This window comes from Neomonachus schauinslandi, chromosome 1 (genome assembly GCF_002201575.2).
Source record: "Neomonachus schauinslandi chromosome 1, ASM220157v2, whole genome shotgun sequence".
In the NCBI taxonomy this organism is placed as follows: domain Eukaryota; kingdom Metazoa; phylum Chordata; class Mammalia; order Carnivora; family Phocidae; genus Neomonachus; species Neomonachus schauinslandi.
Window position 1 is genome coordinate 2,383,117 of NC_058403.1, and position 13,333 is coordinate 2,396,449.

General features: G+C 56.4%; 1 protein-coding gene across 1 annotated transcript in view; it reads right to left on the bottom strand.

Annotated features, from left to right (window-relative positions):
- Positions 1-13,333, bottom strand: part of AGPAT3 (1-acylglycerol-3-phosphate O-acyltransferase 3) — a 151,699-nt gene that overhangs the window by 91,883 nt on the left and 46,483 nt on the right. The gene's annotated exons all lie outside the window — the stretch shown is intronic.

Below are 13,333 nucleotides of genomic sequence, written 5' to 3' on the forward strand. Positions count from 1 at the left end.
GCCGGCGGGGCACGTGGGTTGAGGGACCAGCCAGGCAGGTCAGGAGGCGGGACTGACGCAGGGAGGGGACCGGGTGGGGGCGCAGTATGTGGGGGGGCGGGGAGACAGCACCGCGGGTCGGGCGACCCCGCAAACCCCCCCATTTCCCTGGGGTCCCCTCACCCCCGCGGGCACCGGCTTGTTTCCGGGCGTGAGCACCTCCCCTAGCCCGGGTCACGGCCCGGGGGGTGGGGGAGGAGGGGGGGTGTTACCGCCGCCGCGGGGGGTGGATCCCGCGCGTCACCGTGGGGACCGTCTTGGGAGCCTCGGCTCCGCGGGAGGATAGATTTCAGACCCACGTGCAGCGCCCTTTGACTTATTTATAGTTGGCACCAGGCCGGCAACATTGTATCAATTTGATCCTGGAGGAAGCTTCCCGGAACTGGGATGGGCGGGCGGTAGCCCGGAACCGGCCTCGCTAGTGTACCCCGCTCCCAGGTCACTGACCGCTCTCCCCTCTTGCCTGAAGAGTGCCTGAGCTGGACAGGGTTGCCTGAGTTCCCCACGGAGCACCTGCTGGTGGCCAGCCTGGACAGTCGCAGGGAGTGCAGCCAGGAGGAGGGTCATCTCTAGTCTGCTTTCTCCACTGGGTACCTCGCCTGACCCGCTGCCTGTTCAGGTCCTCAGGTCAAGCTGGACCTCCTGAACTTGGACCGGTTTCACTGGAAAACTATTTAAAATACCAGGCGCTGTTACAATCAGCTGGGTCTTATTTTAAACCTCCTCCCATTATTTCAGAAAACACTTGGACTAAAATAAAATAAAATACACATACGTGCACCTGTTCTACTCACAACTCCCTTATGCTTGAAAAAGGAGTTATGGCTTGCATGGTTGGTGGAAATGTATTACTCCTAAAACCCTGGAGCCACAGCGTCTCTTCTAGCTGTCTTGTCCTACAGGTAAATTCCCACAGGCGCCTGCAGATGTGCATAGAAGGATGTTCTGACTTACGGCATATAATTAACAAAAATCTGAAACAACCCATAGACACCTGGTTCCATAAACTCCAGCATATTCATTTAATAATATTTTTAATTTAGAACATTAAAAAATTAATGTGGTTTTGGGCGCCTGGGTGGCTCAGTTGGTTAAGCGACTGCCTTCGGCTCAGGTCATGATCCTGGAGTCCCGGGATCGAGTCCCACGTCGGGCTCCCTGCTCAGCCGGGAGTCTGCCTCTCTCTCTGACCCTCCCCCCTCTCATGCTCTCTATCTCATTCTCTCTCTCAAATAAATAAAATGTTTAAAAAAAAATAAAAAAATAAAAAATTAATGTGGTTCTACATATGCTGATATTATATAATCTCCAAGATCATCTGTTAAATTAAAAAAGACAGAGAGGAAAAATGCAGGGCAGTGTGTATACAAGGATCTCCTTCCTGTACTGAGAATCAGTATACGCATGTACACATCCAGAAAACTTCTGGAAGGATCAATGTGAGACTGTTATCTGAGACTGTTACTGGCTGGACAGGGGTAAGGCAACTTCATTGTTACTAGGTAGTAAAGTTTAAATTTACTATATGCACACATTTTATAAATACTTCTAAAAAACGAATTAAATGTACCTCATCGTTCAGACACTTGATGGCCACTTAATAGTTACTTCGAACTTTTAGATCAGCTCAAAATACTGTATTTGTCTCAACACAGTAAAGCATCATCAATGTCATCTAATCTATATTCAGATAGAATCTATGATCATTCAGACCTAAGCTAGCAGGAATTTGCATCTGGAAAAGCTCAACTGAACATATGAGCAGAGTAAACATTTAAACTTGCAAGTCAGCCAACCAGCCCTTAACTACTTACTGGGCCCTGGGCAGAGCACGAACTCAGATGGACGGGAAACGTGGTCCTCCCTAAGGTTTACTGAGTTTATTATATATGTGCATTATTTCACCTACTTATCAAAACCCAGCCCTGAGATGCACGCTACTGGCAGCTCTTTTACCTTTGGAGAGACTGAGGCCCAGGGAGGCCAGCATCTCGGCTGCCCGTGCACAGCAGAGCCGAAGCCTGGCTCCGGACCCTGACTTAGCCGCTGTGCGGGGCTCCAGGTGGCCCCAGCAATGATGGTTTCTGTGTTGGGAGAGGGACTTGGGTCCCCAGCTGCCTAAATTAAAATGAGGAAAGGACAAGTCTTACCCAGGGTGTTAGGTGGCACACATGTGCAGACAGAGGGGCTTGGTGCATGACTAAGAAGCAGGGGAGGGTTACTTGAGTGCCCTCCACGAGGGGGACGAGGGGGACGTAGGTCCTGGGAGAGGGCTCCCCATTCATTACTTGCTCTAAATCTCTGACCCAACTGGCTTGATCCCATTTCACAGGTAAGTAAACCAGAGCCCAGGAGGTGGTCCTAAGATCAAAGGGCAGACAGTTGCCTGCCTCCAAGCCTAGAAGCAGTCTTTCCCGTTTGGAGAGTCTGTCTCATTGGAGAACTTCCCCAGTCGAGCCCTGCCCAAGGCCTGCTCAAGGGCTCGGGTGGCAATGTGGGCTCCAGGTGGGTCCGGGCTGAGGAGGGCTTCCCGGAGCAGCTAAACACGGACGGACGTCAGCTTGTCGTCACTCCGGGGAACTGAGAGACAAGGCTGGGAGCTTAGCCTGTGACCTTGGTCAAGGACATGACCCATTTGGGTCTTCGTTCCCTTTCCTATAAAGCAAGGAGGTTCCCACCCCAGACTTCCCTGATCCCCAAGAATTTGCCAAGAGAGCTATGGCTGTGGGGCTAACTCAGGCATTTCTAAAAGTCTAAAGTGCATATTTACCCAAGATGTAAAAATTTACCAAAACTAAAGATAGTAACTTTCCTAGAAATTGATTAACTCCAGCACCTAGCCTCTAGCCTCAAATGGATAGATGCTATATGTTTTTAATTCATACATAGCAGGAAAAACAATGGTTACAAATGTAAGTTTTCAGGAGACAAATTACTACTAGGAGTGGTAGGAGTAGCACTTTAAGTCGGCTTCACGCTGGGTGTGGAGCCCAACACGGGGCTCGAACTCACGACCCCAAGATCAAGACCTGAGTTGAAATCAGGAGTCAGAGGCTTAACCAACGGAACCACCCAGGAGCCCCACAGGAGACAAATTATTTTAAAAATGGGCTTCTCCATGGGCAAAAACCCTAAAAGGGATTTTTCACAGCAGAGACTGGGAACCCCCAGGGCACACTACGACCCCATCCCGAGGTGGCTGTTGAGAAACGGTGTTCAGCCTGGAGGTCCCGAGTCACACGAGACGTCAAGTGTCAGTGGAGAATATTAAGTGGAGGCCCGCCCTGGGGGGAAGCCTGGCGGGAGCAGCCTGGAGGTCAAGGTCATAGGAGTGGGTGAAGCCAGTGCTCTGCAGAGGACAGAACTCGGGCAAATGTGCAGCACGTGGGGAGGCCCTCAGCGGAGGGATAAAGCCCCGGGTTTGAATCTGGGCTCATTATAGCTATGAAGGTGGGTGTCCCACTCCGCCAGGCGGGGAGAGAAGTAACTTCCGGATGCAGCCGCCGAGCTGTGGGGATTGAGGACCTGTGAGCCAAGCGCAGGGCCTGTTCTGATGAGAGCCACACAGCTGATAGCCGTGGACTGTCCTCAGCATCCCTTAGTGAGGCCCCGGGTAGAGTCAGGGGTGCCAAGAGGGAGGGCAGCTGGGCCGGAGGGCGAGCAGAAGCCGGCTGTGAGGTCCCCTCCCTGCGTAGCCCAGTGTGTGGGAACGGGTAGGGTACCGCAGTGCGTCAGCTCAGGGCCTGGCGCCCCCAACAGGCCATCTGGGCTCCAAGCCTTGGGCAGCTGCGCGGAGGTCTGAGACTCCGTCTGCCCAGTCCTGCCCCCCTTTATCTTTTGCAGGCATTACCACGCCCTCAAGCCCCTTGTGCCCTAAGCCGCACTGCGTGCGCTCTGCCTGGAGGCCCTACCTGACACAGACGGCCCTGCACATCAGAGATGCTGCCCGACTGGGGCGCTCCCCGGGGCTGCAGCCAACTCTGCAGTACAGGTGGGCATTTTGCGCGCGTGCAGACCCCGACCTGAAGGCCCCCAGGTCTCTAAATCGGTAACGTGACCCAGGCTCCTCATAAAGACAGCGGCCACTGCCCTGGGCTGGCTCTGTCCACAGGGTAGGCAGGCGGGGAACATGCAGTCAGCGTGATCGCTCAAACGAGGCTCGCCCTCCCTCCCACCCCCACCCAGACACACAAAAACTGTCATTTTTTTCTTTGCACCAAATCAGCTTTCAGATTGTTCTCTGGGGTTCAAAAAAACAAAAAAATATGCTATTTCTACACGTTCACCTGTTGCAATATAGCATTTCTGATGCCTGCGGGAGAGCCCGAACCCAGCTCACAGACCTACCGTGCGGGAAGTAGGAAAGGGAGCTAGTCAGCGCTGTTGTCGGGGGGCTCCGGAAATACTTCCAGAAGAAACAACCCAGTGTGTTAGTATGAAGGGGAGGAGAACCTCCAGGGTTTTGGGGGTTATTACCTGCGCAGATGATAACATGATGTGATGGGGAATAAAATACTCTAAAAACCCAAATACTCGGAATAATGGAAGAGGAGTTGTTTCTGGAAAAAGAGGCATGGAGAAGTGCCCCCGGACCGCACTTTGCTGGCCCCTGGGAAGGACTTGGTCTGCACACCAGCGGGGGCATTAAAAGCAAGCTCACCATCACTTTCTGGGAACACGCAGAGGAGGAGGGACATGAGGGTCACGTCAAGACACGCAAAAGAAGCACATCCTTTCACTGGGGGACGGGCTGTGGACGGGAACAGTGTAGTTTTGAAGTGAGTGTGCGTGCTCCTGTTTCCTCAGGGCTAGGCAGGGCTTGGGGTGGAGGCCGGGCTGGCAGGTGCCCTCCGCCCCGTGAGATGGAATGACTCCTGTCACACAAGCCTCCTCTGCGTCTGGACCCAGAACTGGTGGGGACGGGAGAGGTCGTCCCAGATGGAAGGACCCTTGGACTTGCTGTCACAGGGCTGGTTCGGTGGGGGGATCGGGTTCTCACCTGGCTGAGTGGATCATCTTGCTCTTCTGCACCTCAGTTCCCCGTATGGTTCAAGGGGAGTCATGTGCCACCCCACCTGCCCCGTGAGGGCTCTGGGAGGGCCAGGTGAAGGCACGCGGGGAAAGCCATGCTGGAGGTTTCTCTGCCATCCCTCCCAGGGGCCCTTCCCCACCCCGCCGACTCCCAGTCTCCCCAGCAGCACCCTTCAGTGTCCTCGTGGCCCTTGTCACTGTCCCATCTTGCCTGCTCATTTCCACCCTGGAACCCCACCCGGCCCTGCTGCCCCCAGCCCCTGGGCACTGTCCGCTTTCACACTCGGAGGCTCTGCCGCCGCCGAGGGCATCCCCGGAATCACTGGAGGGCCCCCAGGGACGAGCAGTGTCTTCGCCGCACACGGTGTGTTAGTCTGTGGGGCCACACTAACAGCCCCACAGCGGGCACGACCCAAACAACGGTCCACCCTCTCAGGCTGGAGGTTGGAAGTCCAAGGTCACGCTGTCGGCAGCATCGCCTCCCGCTGAGGCCTCTTTCCTTGATGGGGGGGGAATGCTACCTTCTCCCGCGGCCTCACGTGGTCGCCCCTGCATGTGTGTCTGTCCTCATCTCCTCTTCCTATAAGGACACCAGTCCTACTACATTAGGGCCACCTAGTGACCTCTTTAAAGACCCCCTCTCCAAACAGTACATTTAACATATGCCAAATACAAGACTTAACATGAATTTGGGGGTGACAGCCCCCCAAACACTCGGCCCATACACACGTGTTCTCTCTCTCTCATTATGTTTATTTTTTGCAAGAAGCATGTATTACTCATGTAACGCTAAGTCTTCTCAGGTCAAGGGTGCGGGCAGGAGAGCTGTCACGGGCACGCCGTCGGAGAAAGCAGAGCGGCTCTGCTCTGCCATTCCCGTCCCTGCCGCCCCCCCTCAGCCGGGGCTCAGCTGGGACCTCCGCCTTTGTGGAACAAGATCTAGAGGGCCCCTGGAATCTTGCAGGAAAGAGAAACAAGAGCAAAAGTAATGACTGTCTAGCAATCATCCTCGAGAGAGAGTCTCTGCACCTGCCGACCCAGCGAATCAGAATCGGGGCTAGGAATAGTGAAACAGTGATGACAGGGATGACGATGCTGGGGACAGGAGCCAGCACCTGCTGCGGGTCCTCTACATGCCATGCTGTTCTAACGACTCTGTGACGTAGGGACTGTGGTGTCGAAACTGAAGCACAGAGAGGCTAAGTAACTTGCCGGAGGTCATACAGCCTGGGAGTATCAAGGCCTAGTCCCTTTGGCTGGAGAGCTTCTTTGCCCAACTCCTTGTGAATAATGAATAAAAGTAGGAGGAGCAGAACCTCCATCCCTTGACAGAAAAAAACATCCCTCCCTGGAAGTTGGCCAGGCACTTGCCATTCACGGAGAATTTGGGCGAGAGCCGCTGCAGAGTTGGGGATAGGAGTGGACGCTCCCAGCAGGTGGGAGGGTGGCCTGGATGGTCTGCACACCCCTCTGGGCCTAGCGGTTGAGGCTCAGACTCATTCCTAGGGCGTCGGCAGGATGCCTACGTGGGATGCGGTGCCAACCCATCTCTGACCCTCTCTCCTGGGGACATAGAGGCTCTGGCTCCTTCTGCAGCCCCTCCCGCCATGGCCAGATCCCTGCCAACTCCCAACTTCATCGCTTGTGACCTTGGCATGTGTGATCTCTGGAGCAAAATGGGGATCAGAATTCCTGGTGCAAAACTGTCTTGCAGGTGAAATGAGAGTCTAGGTGTGACACGTCCACTACTGTTGCTACCAAGAGACCTGAGCACACACGCCCCCCGGCCTCTCTGCCCCAGGAGGGGGTGCCCCCCTCGAATGGAAGTGGGCTGGCTGTCTGCTCCCTCCCAGGGCCGTACAAGCCCCCAGGTGCGAACCACTCTGCCACGCGAGCGCCACCCCAACACCAGGCAATCTAGAATCGACGAGCAGGTGGACTGCTGAGAGCCGGGCCTTCTCACGGCAAACCCGCCGTCATTGATGTTATAGCCTGGCTCATGGAAGCGTCGTGGTCTCAAGGACGTTTCTGCCCTGATGAAGACGGGGTTTGAATTTGTAAGATCTCCCTGTACACCAGGGAGTGTGGACTCTGCCCACAAGGTAGGACTCTTACCTCCACGGGGGGCACCCTCGACCCCCACTCTGACCCCTGCCTGGACTCCCAGGGGCAGATCCGCTCAGCGGCCGCCTTCTGCCCACCTCCTTCCACTCACCCAGCACATGCCTGGGCTTTTGCGATTGGCTTTGACTGTCAGTACTCAAGAAAACATGGGCTGAACAGACATTTCTCCAAAGAAGACATCCAGATGGCCAACAGACACATGAAAAGATGCTCAGCATCATTCATCATCAGGGAAATACAAATCCAAACCACGGCGAGATACCACCTCACACCTGTCAGAATGGCTAAAATTAAACACACACACACACACACGCAAGAAACAAAAAGTGTTGGCGAGGATGTGGAGAAAAAGGAACCCTCGTGCATTGCTGGTGGGAATGTGAGCTGGTGCAGCCACTCTGGAAAACAGTATGGAGGGTCCTCAGAAAGTTAAAAATAGAGCTACGCTATGATCCAGTAATTACACTACTGGGTATTTACCCAAAGGAAATGAAAACACTAATTTGAAAATATATATGCACTCTGATGTTTATAGCAGCATTGTCTACAACAGCTAGGATATGGAAGCAGCCCCAGTGTGCATCCACTGATGAATGGGTAAAGAAGATGTGGGGTGTGTGTGTGTGTGTGTGTGTGTGTGTGTGTGTGTGTGTGTGGAATGGACTATTACTCAGCCATAAAAAAGAATGAAATCTTACCATTTGCCACAACATGGATGGAACTAGAAGGTATCATGCAAAGTGAAGTAAGTCAGTCAGAGAACAGTGATCGTATGACCTCACTGACATGTGGAATTCAAGAAACCAAACAAAACCAGAACCAGACGCATAAATGCAGAGAACAGACTGGCGGCTGCCAGAGGGATGGGGGATGGGGAAGAGGAGCAGGGGGTGAAGAGGCCCAAACGTCCAGGGGTAAAGTAAACGAGTCGGGGGGGTAAGAAGTGCAGCGCAGGGAACACCGTCAGCAACCCAGGGCAGCTGGAGGGAGGGAAGAGACAGGCCAGGAGGGGTGGGGGGTGGGGGATGGGAGGACAAGGAAAACAGGAAGGGGCAAGGGGGATGGGGGGCAGGAGGGCAGGAAGAATGTGGGGTTCAGCCCACGCCGGCCGCTCTGTCTCAGCTCCTGGCCATTCGTGAGGCAGGAAGAAGAATTTGCCCCCTGGATTCCTCCCTGTCCCCCAAAGCCGTCGCTGTGCTGTGAGCTCCTCGGGGCCCCCTCAGCCAGACAGTGGTCCCTCCACTGAGGGCGAGTGCATGAGCCAGCCCTCCTGAGGACACGGGGTGGAGGCGGTGACGTCCACACGTCCAGGAGTCCACATGTCCTGGCCTGGGGCTCAGACTTTACCCCCCAGAGCAGGAGGGGAGGGATGTAACAGGTAATAACAGGTTGGAGCCCCCATCTGCAGGATTTTGGTCGACAGCCCAGGCAGACAGTTGTGGTGGCGTTCTGTCCTCCTGCCCTCGCAGCCCTGCCAGTCCTGTGCCCCGGCTCTGCCCCCCAGATGCGCATCCAGCCCGCCTCCCCGCCGCAGTGGTCCATGGCGATGGCCCCCACTGCCCGTCCCTCATGTCTCCTCTGAGCTCCTGCTTGCTGAACATCTCCTGGGGCTGAACCCTTGCGGGCAAGGCCGTGGCCAGCAGCCCCTCGGGCCCCTCCCCCTGACCTACAGGTTATGGGGAGGCCCCAAACAGCTCTCCCACCTAGAACTCCCCCTTTCCGCTGCTCAACCCTAGAGCCAGACACCAAGAGTCGGTGCTGGAAGATTCGGGGCTTCGCGGCCCTGCGGGCCGATCCGGGCCTGCCTCGCTTTCGCCCTGTGCCCCCTCGTCACGGTGGTGGTGCAGCTCGCTGCAAATCAGTAAAGTACAATTGTGGAGGGAATATTGGAGATACTCAAAGACTATTTCCAAGCAACTGAGAAACAATCTTCTCGCAGAAAATGAATTGCTAATTACAAATCATCACGATCTATTTACTAAGACAATCAACACTACTGTACGGCTCTGAGTTTCTGCTGGTGTCTGAAGTAAGAAACCCGCATTCTCCAGATGCCAGCAGAACCCTGAGGGGGCCCCGTCCCCCCGCGGACCTGCCCATCTCACTGCACTCTTCCCACGGCCTCAGGCCTGTCTCCTCGGCCCTCCGGGCTCCAGCTCCCACTGAAATGAACCTGCGCCCCTCTGAATCGTGCTCCAGAGACATCCAGCAACCCGCCATCCTCGCTGGGCCCGTCTCCTGGGTCCCAATCCTGCCTCTGCCGCTTATGACTGTGTGACCTTAGGCAGGTTTTTAACCACGCTGCGCCTCTGTTTCCCCACTTCAAATGGGAGATTGAAAGGAAACACTGCCTTCGGAAGTGTTGTGAGGATCGATAGGTATCAGGTCAATGGTGCCTCACGGGGTGTCTGGCGTGGGGTGCTAGATAAAATCAGCTGCATGGCAGGGCTCGGGTGGGCATGATGATCACCTCGATCAGCTCTTCCTCCCTCTTCATCCGGGAAGGTCGGGGATTCTATTTTATGATTTGAATTATTTATGCATTTACCTGTTCAACTCTATAAAGCAGTCATTCTTAGAAGGTGACCCGGGGCCTGCCCCAGGCAAGATGGGAGCCTCAGGAAGCCAGTTTTCCGGGCTCACCCCAGACCTGCCAAATCAACAACTCGGGGACGGGGCCCAGGGATCTGTGTTCTAACAAGCCCTCCGGGGACTCCGACACATGCTGAGTCTGAGAACGTTGCAAGAAGGGCTTTACCTTTATTTTTAAAAAATCTATCAAAATAAATGCAGCAACCCAGGCTGCAGGGGTGCCCAAGGAGAGGAAACTGAAACGTCCCTGCCCTCTCTGCCCACACCGAACACAGTCACGTACTTCTCCCTGAGGGCGTGCTCAACCCTGCTCTGCTGGAGCCCCAACCCAGCCCGGGGTGCGTGCCCTGGGGCCGCCACTGCCAAGGACAGATGGGGGACAGAGATGGCAAATGAGATCCTCCCACGGGCCTGGAGGCCAGGGGTCCGAGGTCAAGGTGCCATCGGCGGGCGTGGTTTCCTCTGGCGATGATTCGGCCCAGGCCCCTCTCCTAGCTCCTGGGGTTGCCGGCAATTCATGGGGTTCCTGGGCTGCTTGTTCAGACCCTTGGACCCCGTTGCTGAGCAGGAGGCTCACACTGCCCCACGGAGAAGGGCACCAGCTCCCGGACCCGGGGTCAGGCCCCGTGTGCCGCCCCCGTGGCCCCACCCAGGCACAGGGCCTGGAGCCAGCTGACCTCCACCCTGACTGGGCTGTCCCGGGAGCAGGTCACCGCACACACCCCTGCCTCGTGGGGCCATCCCCTGACTCAGGGCCCCCCGCCACCAAGCTCCGGCTTCAGAGCCTCACGCGGCCTGCAGCGAGTGTGCTGTCCCTATGGGAGTGCGCGTCTCATTTCATTATGGAATCCGATATGAAAATGGGGTTGGTTTTCCAGAACTCCCAATCCAAACAATTTACAAACTGCCTTTAGCAAAATAAAATTAGAGCAAAATAATATTTGCTCTCACAAACATCATTATCTTTAAAGTGATGAATGCCACTTGTCATATCAGAGGAGGAATCCCGTACAGAAGAAACTCGCGCACGTCTCCCTACGGCTGCGCCCCATTCAGGCTCCAGTAAAACGTTTGGATAAAGAAAGGAAGAGGGCTCCGCTCTCACCGGAGTGTGCGTCCCTGGCACCTGTGGGCGTGAACGGCGGGGAGGGAGCGCCTGTCTCGCGGCTGGCGGGTCCTGATGTCTGTCGGACGTGAGCTCTGCTCGGCTGTCCTGGGACCGTGTCAGGGTCGTGGGCCGTGGAGGGGGAGAGGGTTGAGCTGCGTGTTCTACCTGAGGGTCTGTTTCAGGAAGGAGGAGGCCCGGGTTCGCAGGCTCATGGGGAGGGGTGAGTTAGGGCAAGGCACCCCATCTCTGCTTCGGGTTGATTCTGTCCCCCCCCTTCCCCATGCCTACAGGCCACGTGCCCCAGCCTCCCTCCCAGGGCCACCCCGAGGGGCACACGGTACGCTCACCTCCAGGCCCAGGCAAACATGACCCAGCTAGGCCTCAGCTTTGTGCCAGTGGGGCCAAGACCCAGCCCAAGACAACCCAGGGCAGGGTCAGCAGCTTGGCTTCGAGGGGGCCCCCGTGGCACCAGGGGGAAAGATGGTAGGCAGCCCCAGTGTAGACGAAGGTGAAGCCTCAGACAGGGAGAGAACTTTGAGGCGTCCCTTCCACCGAGCTGGGAGCTACACACCAGGCTTCCAGGAGCTTCCAGGAGCTTCTCGAAGACGCGCAGAGCAGAGCGGGGTCTGTGGGGTCCAGGCCCACCTGAGTGAGGCTCAAGAAGGTCACCGAGCAGGAGGCCCCTCAGGAGCCCCGTAGCCAGAGCTGAGAGGAAGGCCTCCACGGGGCCCATTCTGCTGGAAATATGTTTATGTCTGCACTGCTGGCCTCCGACTTCCTTAGCTGTTTCCAGTGCCCTCTGTGTAGATCCTGGTGGCCTTGGGGTGAGGACAGGTTTATGCGACATGCTCATCCGGTGCCTCTCCATTCCCAGAAATGTTTGGGGGATGGGGACAGGATCAGGATGTAGCCAGAAAAGCCATTTCCATAAGACAAATCACCTGAGGTATGAGTTTCCTGGGGCTGCTGGACAAATGAATGCATGCGGGGCAGCTTGGAACAATGGAGGTCTGTCCTCCCACATTCTGGAGGCCGGACGTCCCAGATCAAGGGCGCACAGGGCCCTGCCCTTTCTGAAGGCTCTGGGGGAGGATCCGTCCTGCCTCGTCCAGCTCCGGGGGCTCCAGGGTCCCCTGGCTTGTGCCACATCAGCCCGCGCTGTGTCTCCATCGTCACGTGGCTTCTCCCTGTGTCTTCGCTCGGCCTCCACGTAAGGACACAGCCACTGGATTAGGGTCCACCCCGCTCCAGTCTGAAATCGTCTTAACTCATTACGTCTGCGATGACCCAGTCTCCAAACAAGGTCACATTTGCAGGAACTGGGGATTAGGGCTCCAACATATCTTTCTGGGGGCCACAGCTGAACCCACAACACCCAGCAAATCACAGACTCAGCCCAGGCCTGGGCTTGGTGATCGGGGTGCAGTCTCTGCTCGGGCGTGATGACAAGCACGGGGGACAGGAAAGCCCAAGCTTAGGGGTTTGTTCTAGGTCTAGGGGCCAAGCAGCTGGAACAGTTCTCAACCCAGGGGAGGGGCTGGATGGGAGATGGCCTATCGGCGGAGCCCCTGCACCTCACCCCAGAATCGCCCGGTGACAGCCTGCTCAGGCTGGCACACTCAGGGCGCTCAGGACGCCCCGTCTTACTGTGCCTCCCTGGAAAGGGGGGTTTCCACATCCGGTTCTACCCTCCTGCTCAGTGTGGTCCACCTGCCCCTCCTGGTCCGGCCCCCTGGCCTGTGCATGCCTCTCTTGAGGCCCTTGGCAGCCCGAGGCTTCTGCCTTGCCGAGTGCCAGCCGTCTGGGCACCACAGTCTGCCCACAGCACCCGAGTGTGGACATCCGGAGTCATCATCAGATGCAGCGTCCGTAAGCAGAGATGGCCAGCGAGTGCCAGCCTGACGGCACACACCCCGGGCCCAGGAGGGACACAGCAGTGGCTGGAAGGCGCGGGCCGTCCGGGGGCCCTTCGACTTCAACCCTGTTTCGCGGTAAGCGCCGGCTTGCTCCCGCAGCTTGCTGTGACCCAACGCTCCTCCCCGATCCGAGGAGAGCCCCTTGATTTAGCCAGAAGTCTGGTCTCCAGACCGCATGATTTTGTGGGAACACACACAGGGCGACAAGCAGAATAGCAACACTGGCTGAGTGACATCCCCCCCGGGACCCCCACCTGTGGTAACCGAGGCGGGGGCAGCGGGAGGGGCCCGTGACTCCGCATTAAATCACTTCAAATATCATGATATTTGCTATGTGACATTTCGAAAGATCTCCAAGGTATGGGGTTGAATACAAAGAGTAGTACATGGTGTGTGTTATATGATCCCACTTACAGGAAGAACTCAAGCTGCACAGCATTCCACATACTCTGGGCACATCGTAGGGGACCCGGACAGGCAGACCCCATGCTCCCAAGGGCCGGAGGGAGTGGATCCTGGGATG